The following is an 18813-nucleotide window of genomic DNA, read 5'->3' as shown; positions in this document are numbered from 1 at the left end:
AGGCACAGCTATTGCTGGAACAGAGACATACAAACATCAAAGGGTTGCTGCAGTTTATTGAACATTAAGAAATAGTGAAATGAGTTTGTTACTTACTGAATTTCTTTTGTCTCCATTTCCACACAACAAAGAGAACGGTGAGAATTGCCACCACACAGCCAATAACTAAGCCAATAATAACCACCAGTAGTACTTGGGACCATGAATAAATGATCTGAAATGGTAAAACACAAATTATGAAATGTAAATAAAATCTGAAAGTGATCACAGCCTTATAAACTTGAATAACCTGGAACATGGATGTGTGTCTCCCTGGTCCAGTTGATGTCCTGCTGGTGGACTACATGTGAAGGTGTTGCTGAGTCTCTTCTCCACAGTCACTCTGCTGCTGACGGTGTAGAGGTCATCAGGACCTCTGAGAGTCTCTGTAGGTCCAGCAGGGAGCAGCTCTCCCTCAGCGTCCAGCCACAACACCTCAGGCTGTGGATACCAGCCTCCAGACTCACACTGGAGAACCACTTCACTCATGTTTTAGTCACATTGACAACAGGCCAGGAGACGGCACCAAAAGAACAGAGAGTTTAGAAGTTTTAAAAGTGGGTCATCGATTAGTGCCTGGCTAAATCACGGATGTATTTAATGAACTGGATACATACAGCGTTGGAGGCGAGGCCTCGTTAATTCCTATGAGAGAGCTCTACTCATGGCACATAATGCACAAATAGTAGAGTAGAGAGTAAACCACCACAAGTTACCCGTCTTGCCTGGTTGTCGAAAGCAGAAGTACCCGTATATAGCTAAAAAATCTCGTCTTGAATTAAGTGTTTTTTTAAATATGTTTTTTGGATAAATGCTTAAAATAAGGTCTGTGGTAATAAAAGCGTACAAGATTTTCATACGACAAAATACGTCATTAAATAACCCACCCATGAATGAAGCTTCGATGTACCTATAATGCAAAATTCACTTTTGTACGTCTTTTATGTGTCCCCGGTGTGTCAGGGAACTCACCAAGTGTCAGAAAATACAACCCTAACATCTTTTAAAAACGGGGCTACAACGAGCGGATAGAGATTCCATCTGAGCTGATGTCAGCCCGGAATAGTGGGCGGTGACGCTCCGCCTACATGGGAATGAGAGGTTGGGCCACGTCCACGGGCATAGACTGTATATATAAATGTAAGCGGACAAGAAAATTTACAGCAAACCTATAAATAATAATCTAAGTTATTGAGTTTTTAGCATAATACTTCAGAATCTTAAAATCCCTTAACGTTTGTTTGCAATTCTGCTAAATTCAACACTGGAATCAAGCACATATTAATATGTTTGCATGACATTAGTTATTTATATTTTGATATCACTTAATTATACATTTAATACATTTAAGTCAAGCTAAGGTACATGTGATGGTAGCTAGTTAGTGCTCTTACCTGTGAGGCCTCCTCCAAACAGCATAATAACCAGACTGTATCATTAAAACTAAGTACCAGTTCTAGATCCTTGACTTTAGACAAACAATTCAAAAGACAACATTTATTTAAAGACCAATCTTTATTTGAATGTGCCTCTTAACCTGAGATATAAGTTATACAGTAATAGTATTGACAATCTAAAAAAACTGAGCAACTCAACAGTCAACTTTATATTTCTTTAAAGCATTTATTATTTTCATGTTCTCCCTCTCATATTCAGTGTGGACGGATTGAGACAGCGTGGTCTCCAGAGAGCTGCAGAGACTTCAGGGAGAAACCTCCGTGTGATGGACGTCCTGTCTGTTGGTTTGGAGAGGACTGAGGGTCTTTCCTCAGCGAGGAGGACCAGGCCTGATGGAGGAGCCCATGCTGGGCACAGCTGATACCAACTGTCACTTTATTTGACTAAATGTGTTCACTTATACATTTAATAGGTTTACACCTTCTGTCCATATGTGCTTTTTATTTAAAACATTTTTGATGAAGTTTTGGTTCACATTTCAATAAATTGTATTTGTATTTGCATTCCTTTTGTCCATTATTCTGACTGAAAATGTTAGATTACACATTCACATCTGACTGAAGATTGGCCCCATGTATTTGTGACGTTGCAAACTCTGCGGTACAAGGCACAAGTGATGTGAAGCTCATAACGTGAGGCAAATAGAAATAATCAGCTGATGGAGTGTAGATGTGGAAATAGCTGCATTCGATCAGCCGACTGTGTTTTCACAATACAAGTAGTGTCTTAAAATCTCATAACATCAGCTTTTAATGTTCCTCTTGGATGTTCTTCTTGACCCTCAGAGAAGGAGAAAATGTTGTGTCTTTCAGGCATGTCCTTTCCTAACAAAAATGACAGGAAACATAAAACATATTATTGCAGAACAAGTGTGTTATTTATGAAAGTGGTGTGTTTGTGTGTTTAGGGGCTGTAGATATAGTTATTTTGTAATGTTTTTGGTTTTTTTTCAACAGTGAGCTACAAAGAAAATCAGATTATGAATGAACAGTATGAAGTTCATCAACATTGAAATATATGTTATTATCAAAATAATATCTAACTGTTATCAAAACGTAGTACAACTGTAGAAGCTTGCTCTGTTGTCTCACTGAAAGAAACTTTTACCACGTTTTTTCAGACAATATTGAGAGATAAATAGTAGCAGTTCTCACTATGTGTTAAATATCTTTGCCTTCAATACATTAAACTAGAAAGCTGACAAAGTCATATGGCTAAATATCTAAATGTAACTTTTTGCATGGAAAAACCCTCAACTTAACTGATGTGTAGGTGATCTAGTATTTAGTATTGTTTAATGGAATGTATATCAGTGTATTCAAGTCAATACTTCATTTATTTAAACCAATATCTTTCTTGATTCTTTGTACAGTAAGAAAAGAGTCTTTACAGTATACCTGTGCTGAAGTTCACTGCTGTGAGGAGTCCAGTTCTGTCTCTCACTCTCAGGTCCTGCATCACCTGGACACCTTAAACAAACAGATATATTTGATATATATATATATATATATATATATATGAAAAGTACCATGTGTAAAGTACCATGTGTATGCCAAGCCATGACAGCCTACAAACAATATAACTGATTATCAGGGTTCATACACTTTTTCACCAATGATTTTCAATGACTTCTCAATGACCTTTACCTCATTTTCCATGACCAAAAAAAAATTCCCACTGAAAATAGTTTATTTGAACATGGAACAGGAAAATAAGATCTGCATATGAAACATGTTGTGCCTATCAAAATAAATCAAATAGTAGGCTTACTAGCTTCTACACGCTAAAGCAACTGTAGTCAGGGAGGCAAAGTCATCAGGTATGAAAAAGGTGGCAAGGACCAGACCCCTGACCCCCTGAAAGCAGCAGTGTCAATAATAACAGAAACGCCAAAGAGTCACATCTAATAGAAATATATAAAAGCATTTATTTTAATTGTGTAGCAGTCAGTTTATAATTTTTGCAGCACTGTTGAGCATTTTGAAAATGTATTTTCATGCCTCTGTGCAAGGCTTAGTCTTTCTATCTTTATAGCCACTGGTGTAAAGTAACTAAGTTCATAAACTCAACAAGTACTATACGTGGGTACAATTTTGAGATACTTGTACTTTATTTAAGTATTTCAATGTTTTGCTACTTTGTACTTCTACTCCTCTACAGTTCAGAGATACATGGTGTACTTCTACTCCTCTACAGTTCAGAGGTACATGGTGTACTTCTACTCCTCTACAGTTCAGAGGTACATGGTGTACTTCTACTCCACTACAGTTCAGAGGTACATGGTGTACTTCTACTCCACTACAGTTCAGAGGTACATGGTGTACTTCTACTCCTCTACAGTTCAGAGGTACATGGTGTACTTTTCCTCCACTACATGTATTTAATACCTTTAGTTACTCTACAGATGTGGATGAATGATGTGAAATATAATCAAGTGTTAAATCAGACTTTAGTTCCACCTGGAGTAAATCCACAAGCTACCCTGCAGAATACCAAGTCATTCAAACTAGCTGCACCCTTACCAGCTTTGAGAACACTTTCATGATCAATCATTATAAAACATATCATATATATTATTCTGAAATGGACCAATCTGCACAACGACTACTTTTACTGTTGCTACTTTCACTATATTTTGATGATAATACTTTTGTACTTTTACTTGAGTAACATTTTGAATGCAGGACTTTTACTGTAACAGAGTATTCATACACTCTGGTACTTCTACTTTTACTCAAGTACAAGATCTGAGTACTTCTACTTTTACTACAAGATCAGAGTACTTCTACTTTTACTCAAGTACAAGATCTGAGTACTTCTACTTTTACTCAAGTACAAGACCTGAGTACTTCTACTTTTACTCAAGTACAAGACCTGAGTACTTCTACTTTTACTCAAGTACAAGATCTGAGTACCTCTACTTTTACTCAAGTACAAGATCTGAGTACTTCTACTTTTACTCAAGTACAACATCTGAGTACTTCTACTAAAGTACAAGATCTGAGTACTTCTACTCGAGTACAAGACCTGAGTACTTCCACTTCTACTAAAGTACAAGATCTGAGTACTTCTACTAAAGTACAAGATCTGAGTACTTCTACTCGAGTACAAGATCTGAGTACTTCTACTTTTACTGATCTGAGTACTTCTACTTTTACTCAAGTACAAGACCTGAGTACTTCTACTTTTACTCAAGTAAAAGACCTGAGTACTTCTACTTTTACTCAAGTACAAGATCTGAGTACTTCTACTTTTAAGAACAACATCTGAGTACTTCTACTTTTACTCAAGTACAAGATCTGAGTACTTCTACTTTTACTCAAGTACAAGATCTGAGTACTTCTACTTTTAAGAACAACATCTGAGTACTTCTACTTTTACTCAAGTAAAAACGAACGCACCGTAGCTAATGTAGCTGACCCTCATACCGGAGCAGCAGAGTTCAACCGACAGGCAGGAAGACTCGAGCACACAGCTCACGCTTCATATATTAAAAAATAACACAATGCGCGTCATGATGCACATAACAGCTCGCGACCGCAGATTATTTTGGCGATTAGATAAAATGTAAATTATATTTGACGCAACTTTAGTTACATTTCCATGACTTTTCCAAAACTTTGGGAAAAACATCGTTTTCCATAACTTTTCCAGGGCCTGGAATTTGCATTTTGAATTTCCATGACTTTTCCAGGTTTTCAATGACCGTACGAACCCTGGATTATCTTCTGTTGCACATGTTGGATTGTGTATTGTCCGAGTCAGGGTCCTTTTTATTTTACTGTAACTTTGGAAGTTGTGTTACCAATGCTTACTATTTATTTGATACCCATTTGGTAATGCAATTAATAAAAACAACAAGGTTTGGTTTCGATCTTCAGATGACCTTGACGTTAACGTGTAAGCTCAATAATGAACTCCAGCTCAACCAACCATATTGTAATATCTAAGTAATCATGTTGAAATATGACATTATTATTTGTAATATACACACATCTTATTGTGAGGCTGATTTCACATACACTACTTCGACGTTAGCTTGTCTACATATAAGCATGAAGAACAAACAACCACGGCCGGCTTCAAGTTGTGTTCCCTGGATGAACTAAGAAGGCAGAGTCCCTGTAGCTTCACAGAGCTGCTAGCAGAGAGACAAGAAGCTAACAGCAGCAGTCACTTGACAGAGCCGTCACTCAATGTGACCACGCCCTAATATATGCACAGGGTTGGGTTGTAACGGAATACATGTAACGGCGTTACGTAATCAGAATACACAAATCAAGTAACTGTATTCAGCTCGCGTTACATTTGAAAAACGAGTAATCTGATTACAGTTACTTTCGTAAACCTGAAGTGAATACATTTTGGATTACTTATTGGAATTATTGGTGGAAAGATTTCCTCATAACATGTAATATTCATTACTAAAGGTACAGCCGAATCATCACAGCCCACAAAACCTATTACCGCCGCAGATGGACCAAAAAAGCGTTTGAAAAAAATCGCGGGTCCGCTCGCTCAGTGAAACAATAACAACGAAACATGGAGGAACAAAAGTCTGCGTTTAAATCGCGTGTCTGTATATATAGGTGTGTGTGGTTAAAACACATCAGCCTGCGGTCGCGCTTTAGCGTGAAAGGCGGTGCGTGAAAGGCGGTGCGTGAAAGGCACTGCGCGCGCTCTCGTCTTCTCAGAGGCTGAGTTAACCCTCCCGCTGCCTCCTGGTGCTGCTGCAGAGATTTCATGAAGTGAAGGAGGTTTTACTTCTATAAAACAGCTGTGGGCAGCAAATACTGTGAGTGTCACGGACATGAATTCATAGATCAAGGCAGACTGGTGCACACACTCTCCTGTTTTGCCAATCCGGTGCTTAAACTATAGCTCTAGTCTACACCCCTGGCCCAAATGTCCTTAAAATGAAGTCTGAGTTCGACATTTTAATTCATGACAGAAGGCGACATGCCCGTTCTAAGCCGTGTCCCTCCCTCTCCTCACATCCCAAGCTGCATCCCCACAAAGTGTATTATGTTGTTACATAGTTTCAGTTGTGCTCTTGATACGCCATTAAAACAGTAAAAACACGTTCAGTTTCCTTTTGCTTTTTGTGTCTCCTGTTCACCAAAACATACCCATCTGTGATGGAAAAAGAAAGTAATCCAAAAGTAATCTAAAAGTAATCTGATTACGTTACTTTTTTAAGACACGTAACTGTAACTGTATTTGGATTACTTTCAGAGCCATGTAATCAGTAATCAGTAACTGATTACATTTACAAAGTAACCCTCCCAACCCTGTATATGCATAACTTTAAGGCTTAATATTAATTAAACAGATGAGTTGAGAAAAAATGCACCCCCCCAATCCATATTCAGGAAGGGGGGATCTAACTATACAGAGAATATGGTTTTGTAACCACGATGTAAACATGTTTATTTCTGCTGTAAAGTTGGGCATTTTAACATGGAAATTGCGAGGCGAATCAGACGGAGTCAACGGCTGCTGACTCATTGCCTAGGGTTCGCCCAGAAGTGAAACCGGCCAATGGAGAACTACCAGCTCACTGTCTAGGGCTCGCCCAGAAGTGAAATCGCCAATAACAAATAGCTAGGGAGGAGCAACAGACACAACTCCTCCCCGCTTGTGTGTATAAATACTGTAACATTCTTACACTCTGGGCTCTTCTTCTGACTGGCTGTCGTGGTACGTATATCACACGGTGGTAGAACTTGGGCCCGGAGTACTCTGTATTTTGTATTGTTGCTTTTTACCATTAAATGCAGCTTATTGCTTATCTCATTCCTCGGTGTTCGAGTCCTTTCCTTGTAACAGACTACTCATCAAACGGACGGCGCGGAGCAGAGGTGAACCTTCCAACCACTCCATTGGGTGGTGCTCCAACAAAGTACGTCAGTGGCAGCCATGATAAGTGCCGTTCCAATTCTCTAAATGAAAGGAAAGGAGGTTTCAAACTTCCTTTATAACCTCCTTTAGCTTAGGAACCACTGGACCTCCCTTACCGAAAGGAGAGGAGAAAATGCTGCCCCACAATGCATTACAGCCGCAGCATTTGCCGTCACACAACAGTCGGCTGTTCACGGAAACAACCGATTATGACCGAGAAATTATATCATGAAAGTTACGGTGCTTATTAAGCATTTTAAAACGTAGGTGGTAAGTTGCCATAGTGCTTTGTTTTGAACGTTCATCAGTATTATAATCAAAAAGAGAAATACGAACGTTAGTTTTTACTGAAATTATCAAATAAAGTCAACATTTCACAGTGTTTCCTGAGCTGTGTGGGGTTTGTTCAACTTGTAAAAGATGTTTGAATGGTGATATACACAGTGATAGATGTTAAGGACTAACGTTTATAATAAATACATTTGTATTTATTTTAAGATCTTTTCATAGTTCATACAATCATACGTATTGGGATCATTTGTATTAATGTGGACCGGAGGGCGAGGGTGACGAGCATAAATTTCACTTTCCTTTTTTATTTCAATTCCAACTTTGGTCATGAAGAATATGTTTCTCTGTTGTCCATGTTCATAAAGCATAAAACAACAGCATCAGAGCACGGTGCAGAGTCTCTAGATGAGTTTACAGTAGTCCCTCGTTCTTATTAAACATCCATGTTGTAGTCCGCTGTATAGAAAACTGTAGTTTCCATAGTTTCCCCACAGCAGCAGACGCACATTTATGACGTCCGCTGGCGCATCATAAACACGTCAGATAGTGAAAGTGCAGTCGGATTCTCTAAAGTACCGCGGTCTCCTAAATACTTTTGAATTCTCCTATCCACTATCCCTTAACCCTGTGACGTTTCACTCAGAGGTCAAGGAATAGGAGATAGGGTTAGAATTTAGGAGCTGATTTTTGGATTATTGGAACGCAACCCCGGACTTGTACCTGAGCAGCGGAGGAGTGATGAGGTATCTGATCTGAGTCCAGCGGGCTGCTTGTGTTTCTGTTCCTCAGAGGACATCATATGACCAGCAGATCCTGTGTGAACGCTCTACATTAGTCAGTGGACGTCCGACAACATGCACACTAACTTACATATCCAATGTCAGAAGGATTACCTTTTAACAAATGTTGTAATTTTTCTTTCATTTCAATTTGAGTAAAACATTGAAGATATAACATTGTATTGTTTTATTTTTACACGGACTCAGATATAATGAAAAGACTACGTCAGTCGAAGCTCAGCTTTGGTAAGGAAGAGACAGGACAGGCAGAGAGAAAGAGAGAGAGAGAAAGGGATGGAAGTCAGGGAGGAACTGCAGGTACAGTCACAGAAAAGAATGCAGGCTTAATAACCCCATCTATCCATCTATTTATCTATCTATCTATAACTTAGTCTTCATTTAAAATAGGCATAATTGTAAAACAACATATATCTATTGCAGTTCTTTTTTTTGAACAAAATGTTTATTCTTTATTATTATTTATATGCAGATCAATTTTACAGATAATTATACATCATGGTATCTTAAAAGTTACATCCAAACAAAGAGGAATGAGAGAATATTGAATTGGCAACACACAAATAAATTAAAATAAACTAGACTTAGTTTTGTTCAAGTCCAACCTTATATCGTAACAGCACCTTTTCACAATTGTAGCCCAAAATGATCAATTACAGGAGTCCATCTATTTACAAACACATCCGACTTCATCTGGAGTCTTGCTGTTATTTTTCCCATTGAGAACACCATCAGTAGCCTGTCTCGCCACTGACGTAGGGTGGGTGGCAGTGGTTTAAGCCAAGATATCGTTATCATCTTTCTTGTAACCAAGAGAAGGAAATGCAGCAAATAACCCTTTGTCTTATCCATAGCCCCTTCTGGGATTACTCCTAAAATGTAATATCGTGCGTCTAGTGGTAAATTAATATTCAAGATGGCCAATATTTCTGTACGAATCCCTTCCCAGAATGACTTCAGCTTCGGGCAGTCCCAAAAAATGTGAGTGTGATCTCCAATCTGTTTACAGTCCCTCCAACATAAATGTGTTAACGCTCCGTTATATTTTGAAACAATAAGAGGAGTCCTAAAATATCTCGTTTTTATTTTCCAATTAAATTCTTTCCATGAAGGGCTATTTGTTATTTTATGTCCCCTTTCACACCCATCTTCCCACGAGTCGTCATCAATAATAACATTCATCTCCATCTCCCATTTTTCCTTAATATCCAAAGTATTCCCTGACATGTGTCCTTGCAGACATTTGTATATTTGTGATACCATTTTTGTGACACTCTTTTCTTTCATAATCCTTATTAGTAACAATTCTATGGAAGTGGGTGTTCGCTTAAGTGTGTTCCATTAAATAATTTCTCAATTGCAAGTATCTATAGAAATTATGAGAACCTAAGCCACATTTATCTTGTAATTGTTTAAATGAACAAAAAATGTCACCCTCAAACATTTGGTCTATTATAATAAGTCCTTTCCGCGCCCAATTCCTAAATCCTGTATCCAGTTTACTTCGCCTAAAGTCCCCATTCTTTGCAATCTCCATCACCCTTGAAATTGTTCGCGGTGCTTCCAGTTTTTTTCTCACTATTGCACTTCATCCATTCATTCTCTACCCCAAGTTTCCTCCAGCTCTTTTGTCCCAGAAATGGCAGCATCTCAAGAGGCATGATTCCTTCTCTAATTCCAACCAAGTCGTCTCCCCATTTTGTGTAAGCCATTCAAACATACCACACAGTTGTGCTGCCCAGTAGTACAACTTCAAATTGGGAAGATTGAGGCCTCCTTCATTCTTTGAATATGTTAACAGCTTAAATGTAATCCTAGGCTTCTTCTTTTGCCTTATAAATGTGGAAATCAACTTGTCTATCATTTTAAAGACCGAGACTGGAACATAGAGGGGGAGAAACTGAAAGAGATAGAATAATCTGGGAAGTATATTAATTCTTACAGTGTCAATTCTACCAAATAATGAATGTGGGAGAATCTCCCATCTAGCCATATCTAATTTTATTTCCGTTATTAATCTACCATAATTTGCCTTGTATAACTGTGAAGTTTTTGGAGTGATAATGATTCCCAGATACCTGAAGCCTTGTGCTGACCATTTAAATGATTGGCCATCTAATTGAGATGGCCAATCACCCACTAACATCATAGCCTCCGATTTGGATTCATTAACTTTATACCCTGACACTTCACCAACTCATCCAGGCAACTCCATAGGGTTGGAATTGAGGTTAGAGGATCACTAATATATAATATCACATCGTTCTTGTACAACGATAGTTTGTGTGTTCCTCCCCCCTCTGATATTCCATGGATTCTAGGGTTCTCCCTTATCATTTCTGCCAGTGGCTCTATACTAATCTCAAATAGCAGTGGGGAGAGAGGCGATCCTTGTCTGGTCCTTCTGTATAATTTAAATTGTTCAGATGTGTAACCATTAACGCGGACCCTGGCCTTGACACCGGATCGGAATTCAGAACTCTAACCCAATTAATAAAATCTGAATGAAATCCCATCTTCTCTAGTGTACATTCCAAATATAGCCAGTCTATCCTATCAAATGCTTTCTCAGCATCTAAGCTGAGAAGCATTGAAGACCGCTTACTTTTCCGTGCCATTGACATTATATTTAGGGTTCGTCTAATGTTATTCTTTCCCTGTCTTCCAGGTATGAATCCTGTCTGATCTGGATTAATTAATTTGGTGATATATTTCTGGATTCTTTGAGCTATTATTGTACTCAACATTTTTCCGTCACTGCAGAGCAAACTTATAGGTCTGAACGACGCACAATTTGTAGGGTATTTCCCCTCCTTGGGAATCACAGATATTATTGCTTCAGACCATGTTTTGGGAGGTTGGTTCTCCTTATGAGCATAATTAAATACTCTTTGCAAAAGTGGTGTGATCTCCTTCAAAACATTTGTAAAACTCCCCCGGGTACCCGTCTATCCCTGGTGATTTTTTTTTTTTTAACTTCTTTATAACTTCTTCAATTTCCTCCTTTGTGATTGGTTCCACCATCGTTTTTGACTCTTGTTCACTTAATTTAGGTAAATTCAATCCACCAAGGAAGGTTCTAATTTGTCCTGCTTTATCCTCTACCACTGGCGAGTCATAGAGTGCTTTATAATAAATAGAAAAGGCTTCCGCTACTTCTTTAGGGTGAGTCACCATTTTTTTCTTGGAGGGACTCATAATCTTCGGAACTATCCTGGTTGCTTGTGTTTTACGTAACTGAAATGCTAATAACCGACTCGCTCTGTTTCCTGATTCATAATATCTCTGATTAGCAAATCGTAAAGCACCTTCGGCTTTATATGTCAATAAGTCACTCAAATCTCGCCAGCACCGGTCAAGAGCTTTCAGGGTGGATTCTTTTTGTGTCCTTATGTGTTCTCGCTCCAACTCTCGTATGCAAGTTTCTAAATCTAATTGTTTCTTTTCACGTTCTTTTTTCAATCTTGAGGAGAGGGCAATTATTTTTCCCCTAAGAACTGCGTTAGCTGCCTCCCATACTGTCGATACCGAAACTTCTCCATTATCATTATGTTCCAGATCATTATTAAATTCTTCTCTTATACTTTGTACCACCTCTGGGTTATTTAATAATGAAACATTCAACCTCCAGTATCTATAATACTTCTCCTCTTCCAACTTGATTGACATTACCACTGGTCCATGATCTGAGATGGTAGTGGGTTCAATGTGACAATCTGTGACTTTATGGGCATCCTGTTTGGAGACACAGAAGAGGTCAATTCGGGAGTAACTCTTGTGCACTTTTGAAAAAAATGTAAAGTCCCTGTCTCTAGGATGTTGTAAGCGCCATATATCTGTGAGCACAAGTTCCTCTATCATGTTACATAATGCTTTAGCTTTCCGTGTTTGTGGTCCTAGTACAGGTGGTTGTTTGTCTATTCTTTGGTTCACAACACAATTAAAATCCCCCCCCGACTATGATTATTCCCTTTGCGTTTTCTGCTAGAAGTGTTGCAATTTCTTTAAAGAAGCTAGGATCTTCTTCATTTGGAGCATATAAATTCATAATAGTTATATTTACATTCCCAATTGTCCCCACCACCAAAACATGGCGTCCCTTTTTGTCTTCATGTACTTTCTCTGGAACAAAACATGACACAAAAATAGCTACTCCTCTTTTTTGTTCTCCTCCACATGAGGCACTGAAAACTTGCCCCACCCATTCCCTTCTCAGCTTTTTGTGTCCCTCTGCGCTCAAATGAGTCTCCTGCAGTAGTGCTACTGAGCAATTCAATCTCTTCAATTGACTGATAATTTTCTTCCTCTTTATGGGGTGGTTGATTCCTTTTACGTTATAACTAATTAAATTCAATGTATTCATATTATGACCAGTAATTTAAATGAACTATTAAACCTGCATTGTGTCTATTGTAAACGTGGTATTGTTAGCGTGCCTGGCTAATTAGCTTACTAGCTAAATCACTGAAGTAAAATGTTTCTCTGGACAAAACGTAATGGCACCTAACTTTATACACATACATAAATGACGGACATCTTTTAAATCAGCTGTTCTTATTTTCTTAAATAGAGTGGTGAGGGAATGAGTGCTAAACTCTGAAATGAGTTATAATTTTAGCACTTACGGGTTCCCTCTTTTGGTTAGAAGATGTGTCTTGAAAACAGCTAATGACTAAATGAGAGTACTGAACGTCATCATGCCAAACATAAGCCACCTTAGCTATTAGCGATGTACTCTGCTCAGTTGAATACTTGATTCTGAACAGTTACAGAAAACGTCTGTCAGTGATACCATTCATTTTAAGTTACTTTGTTGTTGTCGGAACTCCAATACGATAATTTTCAAGTCAATAAAATAATTTCGATTAATATTGGAAATTAAGCTCTAGTTTATTTAGTCCATGGCCGTGTAATAAGCGGGATAATTTGCAGCGAAATGATCTGATCAAGATCCATCTGCTTCTCGTCGGGCTCAATGATCACCCTGTTGGGTATTGTTTTTTTAATAATGACCGCCTCGCTGCACATAAGCCCTTTACATTATGTGCACCATTCTAGAATAAAATAAAACATTCAATTGAGTCACTTAATGTATTAATTACACTTTAATTAACTTAACCCATGACCCATTTTGGCACAAAGAAGAATGAAATCATTCAAACTTCCATTTAGTTGTTGTCTTCATAGTGTTGTATGACAGGGAGAAAAAATAAGAAAATCCTTGCTTAGTTAAAATGGTGCTTATACATTAGATTGAAAAATATGCTCACTTACCTACAACAAGCTGAAAATGTGTGGATCTATCTAACTCTGGAATGAAGCATCTGTATGTTCCCTCATCCGATCTTTTAACGTTGGAGAATTTCAGTGAAATGTTTCCGTGCTTCAGTTCCTCAGTGAACAGAGATGTTCTTCCTCTGTAGGACGGATGTGTTGTACTCTCACCCACACTCCACAGAAGGATACACTCAGGGACCAGGCCAGGGGGGTATACTGCGAAGCAGGATTTTCGCTTAGCCGGCTAAATTCAGGGGAAACTCCGGCTTTCCGGTCCTACGAAGCTGGTTCTCTTTTTAGCAGGCTAGATCTCTATGGTAATATATGCTAAGCAGCTAACCTGGTCGGGACCAGGTTAGGTTGCAGGCTAAGAGCTCAACTCAGTGAAAGCACCGCCTGCTGACCAATCAGAGCTCAGTGTGCGGAGTTTAAAGCGATCAAGTCATATTACAGGAGAAAGGAAATACAGAAAAACTGCCGTCGCAGGAAAGACGGCCGGCAAAAATCACCGACTGTGTGAACGTGAACATTAATAGAATATCACCTCCATCTTCAGAGCAATCTGACTGTTAGAACATTAGCGTTAAGAAAGCTTACTTAAATATCGGCCACAACATAAGTAACCGGATCAGAGTACATTAAGTACAGTCTGCGGCATATCACTTCATAATGTATCATATCTCTCCTTATCTGAGTCAGCTGAGCCGTATCTGGCCGTGCAACACTCACAGTGTCACAGACTGTATGCAGAAGTGTTATTTTAAGCAACACATAGCCTAAGTTGACGAAACACTCGAGACAAATGTAATTGAAGTCAGATCGTGTTTTAGACGGGGCAGTGATATCATAAACCTGTTAATGTACGCATTCAAACACTTTTTCTTTTTCCAGCTGTATTCACCTTGCAGGTGCAGCTATGTGGCTTTTATCCTGGATAAAGTGTTTAAGTCATGGATATTTAAAGTTTAACTTCTTCATATTTGACTAGTATTAAAGTTCACTTTTCATTCAGGAAGTATGACGCTGCGCTGTCAGTACGCTTCTCCATGTTTGTGATTGGTCGAATGCTCCAGATACCACCCCTTTCATGTGAACGCGCACCTAACTAGATAGGACACGGTTGGCTTGAGCGATCCACTTGATAACCAGCGTCGTAGGACAGTTTAGCGAGAGCGCGTATGTTTTGGATTAAGCCAACCGGCTAACTCAAACATATCCAGGTTAGGTTGAACCAGGTTCGCAGTATAGGCCCCAGGTCTGCCCCACATCACATCCATTTGAAAGGCATCCATAACAGGGTCGATTAGACATGGCAAAATGACATCATCGCCAACTATTGCCACTATTGGCTGGGATGGAACTATCACCTGAGAACGACCTGAATACAAACAAAAAGGTTTCTAAACGTACTTTCTGCAATAACAGAAGAATAGACTGTTAGTGGTTTATGTGATTCACCGACATGAGTGTATCAGGGCGAGGAAGACAGTGGTTTTGAAAAGCAGGACATTGAAGGCACCAAACCGGAAGTTTGGAGACACATGAAGCATCCTGAAGCTCTGAAACCAAATATAAAGCAGCAGCAGCAGCAGAGAGGGAAAAAGAGGATTAAATACAGTTATAAAAACACTACTTGTTTACATGCTGTGTTTTGTGCATGTGTGTAACGCGGTGTGAGAGTAGCAATTGTAAGTATGTGTGAATATAAGTGTACATATGTGCAGGAACGTCTATCTGCTTGTGCATGTTATTCCAAAACCAAATATACTATATGCATGTTGTATATTATACCATGGGAGGGTCATTGATACCTCAAATACGTTTGTAATACAGCCTATTTGTGTCCAGCCCACATTTAGACCAATTGTTTTATAGAACACATCAGGCAAGCAAGTGTGTGTGTTACACTCTGTCGCCTATACTGGAGTTCTTCTGAGTTTGCGTTCTGTAGCCCAACACACTCTCACTCCCTAAGCGTCCAATAGCGACGTTTGGTCAGTGTCCGTGGCGTCCAATTGTGACGCTCCTAGGCTCCTTCAGCGTCATAAAGGGACGCAAATAGCTTTCAACTGATTGCAATGTATTCCCATCTGCGTCGGGATTTGACGCTCATGGAAGCACGGCATTCGTTTATGTCGGCTGCCCTTAAAGGTAATGTGGGGTGACTTCCGGTTGGGCATGACGGAGTAGAGACGTGCGTAGTTCTGCTCCCGCAAACTTTTATGTTGTAACTTTTCTGAAGCCCTCTTCTCTAACTTACATTTAAGTGAACAATAATATTATTCCACTCACAACGCCACCGTAGTATGCCGTCCAAACCGGCGAAAAGCAACAAAAAAGAACAAAGCGCCAGGACCGATAGCCCCGAGCTAGCTAGCAACAATCTCAGCATGGAGGGCATAGCTGGCCTCCTTGAAGATCACCGTAGAGCTCTCTCTGCCGACTTTAAGTCTGCCATCTCAACTCTCGAAGCAAAACTAGACCGAATCCAAGCGACTGTGTCAGACCACGGGCAGACAATTGCTTCGCTCGAGTCCAATGCTAATTTGCAGGACGAACGCATGTTAGCCCTGGAGGCTACTTGTGCTACGCTAACGGACAGCAATGTTAAACTGCTGGCCAAAGTCTCTGATCTCGAGTCCCGCAGCCGGCGCAACAATATAAGAATCGTCGGTTTGCCAGAATCCATTGAGGGCCCTCATCCCTCGACATTCTTCCCGAAGCTGCTGATGGAGGTCTTTGGTGAGGGCGTCCTTGATTCGCCGCCGGAGTGCGACAGGGCCCACCGCTCACTCACCGACAAGCCCAAGCCGGGGCAAAGGCCACGGCCGGTCATCATCCGCGTCCACAGGTACCAGCAGAAGGAGAAAATTATCCGCGAGGCCCGGGCCAGGAGAGGCAAGCTACAGTACCAAGGTACGCCCATCGCCATCTACGAGGACTACACACCTGAAGTGATGGAACAGCGCTACAAATACCGAGAGGTGATGGCGGAGCTTTACAACCTAGGGCTCAAGCCAGCCCTGCTGTTCCCTGCGAGGCTTTCCATCGTATCGAAGGAGGGAGGTAAGAAGAGATTCTCCTCGGTGGCAGAGGCTAAAGGCTACATAGCATCCATTCGTCCTGACGCTGACTAGCACTAATGGTGCCGATAACTATTGCGTCTGATGGGACGTTTAGTAAGAGACTATTACTTCTTTTTTTTCGGATTCTGCTTTCATGGACACTTTTTGTACATGCACCTTAGCCACTCTGGTATTTGCACTGATAGTTTGAGCCTAGTGCTGATATTGCAATGAACATGAATGCACCTGCTACTGTTTACACTACATGGGACCCAAGTACTTGGACTGTTCTGAATGCTGTTTGAACTGATTCCTTCTATGGGTTTTAACCCTTAAAGTGCAATTTTATTCTGTTTTACTTTATCTCTGGGCCTTATTATTTTTTTGTATGTATGTTACTTGAGATCTATGTCAGTGCCTTATTGCCCTCTGCTATGCTTATATTGGCTGGCTGTTTACCTATATATGGATGTTGTACTATTCTATGCATATAGATATACACTTGAGTTTTTGTTTTGTTTGTTCACTTTAATACTATTCCGTGTTACAATGGGCTTCCCGCTTTTAGTATAGGGAACGGGACCCCGGAAGATAGGTTCAGCTGTTGAGCTTTGAGCTATAGCACTCAGACAAGGTTTGTATTTGGGATGCTCCAGGTATGGTCACATTTTGGTTTATGGGTTGTGTTTTGTTTATGGTTTGTCTATTTTTTGCCTTGCTTGTTTTTGTTGTACGTTTTTTTTTGTTTTTTTTCTCTCCCCTTCCCCTGTCTTCTTCTTCCCCCCCACCACTCCTCTCCCCTCAGTCCTCGGGAAGCACAACGGTTTCAGACCACCTTCATTAGACTCCCCATATGACTAACAGTATGACGACTGCTGGCAGAAGTGTGCGTCTGATCTCCTGGAACACCAGAGGAATGAACAAAGCTATTAAAATTGGTAAGGTCTTGACTCGACTGCAACATCTTAAAGGGGACATTATATTTTTACAAGAAACACACCTTAAAACGTCTGACACCCTTTGCATCAAGCGGGCGTGGATGGGCCATTACTTCCACTCAAGATTTTCTAGTAGAGCCAGAGGTGCTGCCATTATTATTCACAAGAATGTGATGTTCGTACCAACAAATACTATTCTCGACAATAATGGCCGCTACGTCATAGTTTCAGGTGTCTTGCAGGGCATGCCTGTAATTTTGGTTTCCGTTTACGCACCCAACTGGGATGATGACCAATTCTTTATGAACCTTTTTGCTAAAATCCCGAACGCAGACAATCACCGCATAATCATGGGTGGAGATTTTAACTTGATTCAAGATGTGCACCTCGACAGGTCATCCCTTAAGCTTGGCACTCTCTCAAAATCCGCTAATGTAGTCTCAAATTATGCAGCACAATTAGGAATCTCAGACCCTTGGAGATTTAAAAACCCTCAAAGTAAGGCTTTCTCTTTTTTCTCACACGTCCACCACACATTCTCGCGAATAGATTTTTTTCTGCTCGATGACAGCTTGCTACACCTTGCCAGCGCGTGTCAATACCATCCTATAGCCACCTCAGATCACGCCCCTGTATCAATTGACATCCACTTCCCTCTTAGTGTTACTCCCTTAGTTCCCACCTGCTGTCAGGTGACAAGTTTAAGGACTTTGTTAATTCACAGATTCGTTTATATATCGAAATTAATGACACTGCTGATGTAAGTTGTGGAACAGTGTGGGAGGCTCTCAAAGCCTATGTTCGTGGGCAGGTTATTTCGTATGTTTCCAAACTAAGAAAGGATGAAAGGGTTCGGCTGTCTGCAATTTTGGAAGAACTTCTCCGAATTGATGAAACGTATTCCTCCTCCCCCTCACCGACCTTATATAAAAAACGCATATTATTACATTCGGAACATGACCTTTTAAATACGAGCGTAGTGGAGAGACAACTGAGGCAAACTAAGCAGCGCTTTTTTGAACAGGGGGACAAGGCTGGGAGGCTCCT

At 40.1% G+C, this 18813-nt stretch overlaps 1 pseudogene; it reads right to left on the bottom strand.

Annotated features, from left to right (window-relative positions):
* Nucleotides 1–272: 272 nt before the first annotated feature.
* On the bottom strand, nucleotides 273–15227 carry LOC117452184 (butyrophilin subfamily 1 member A1-like; annotated as a pseudogene).
* Nucleotides 15228–18813: the final 3586 nt, after the last annotated feature.

Source organism: Pseudochaenichthys georgianus, chromosome 9 (assembly GCF_902827115.2).
Source record: "Pseudochaenichthys georgianus chromosome 9, fPseGeo1.2, whole genome shotgun sequence".
In the NCBI taxonomy this organism is placed as follows: Eukaryota; Metazoa; Chordata; class Actinopteri; order Perciformes; family Channichthyidae; genus Pseudochaenichthys; species Pseudochaenichthys georgianus.
The sequence above is the reverse complement of the archived record's forward strand: the minus strand, read 5'-3'. Positions and strand labels throughout refer to the sequence as shown.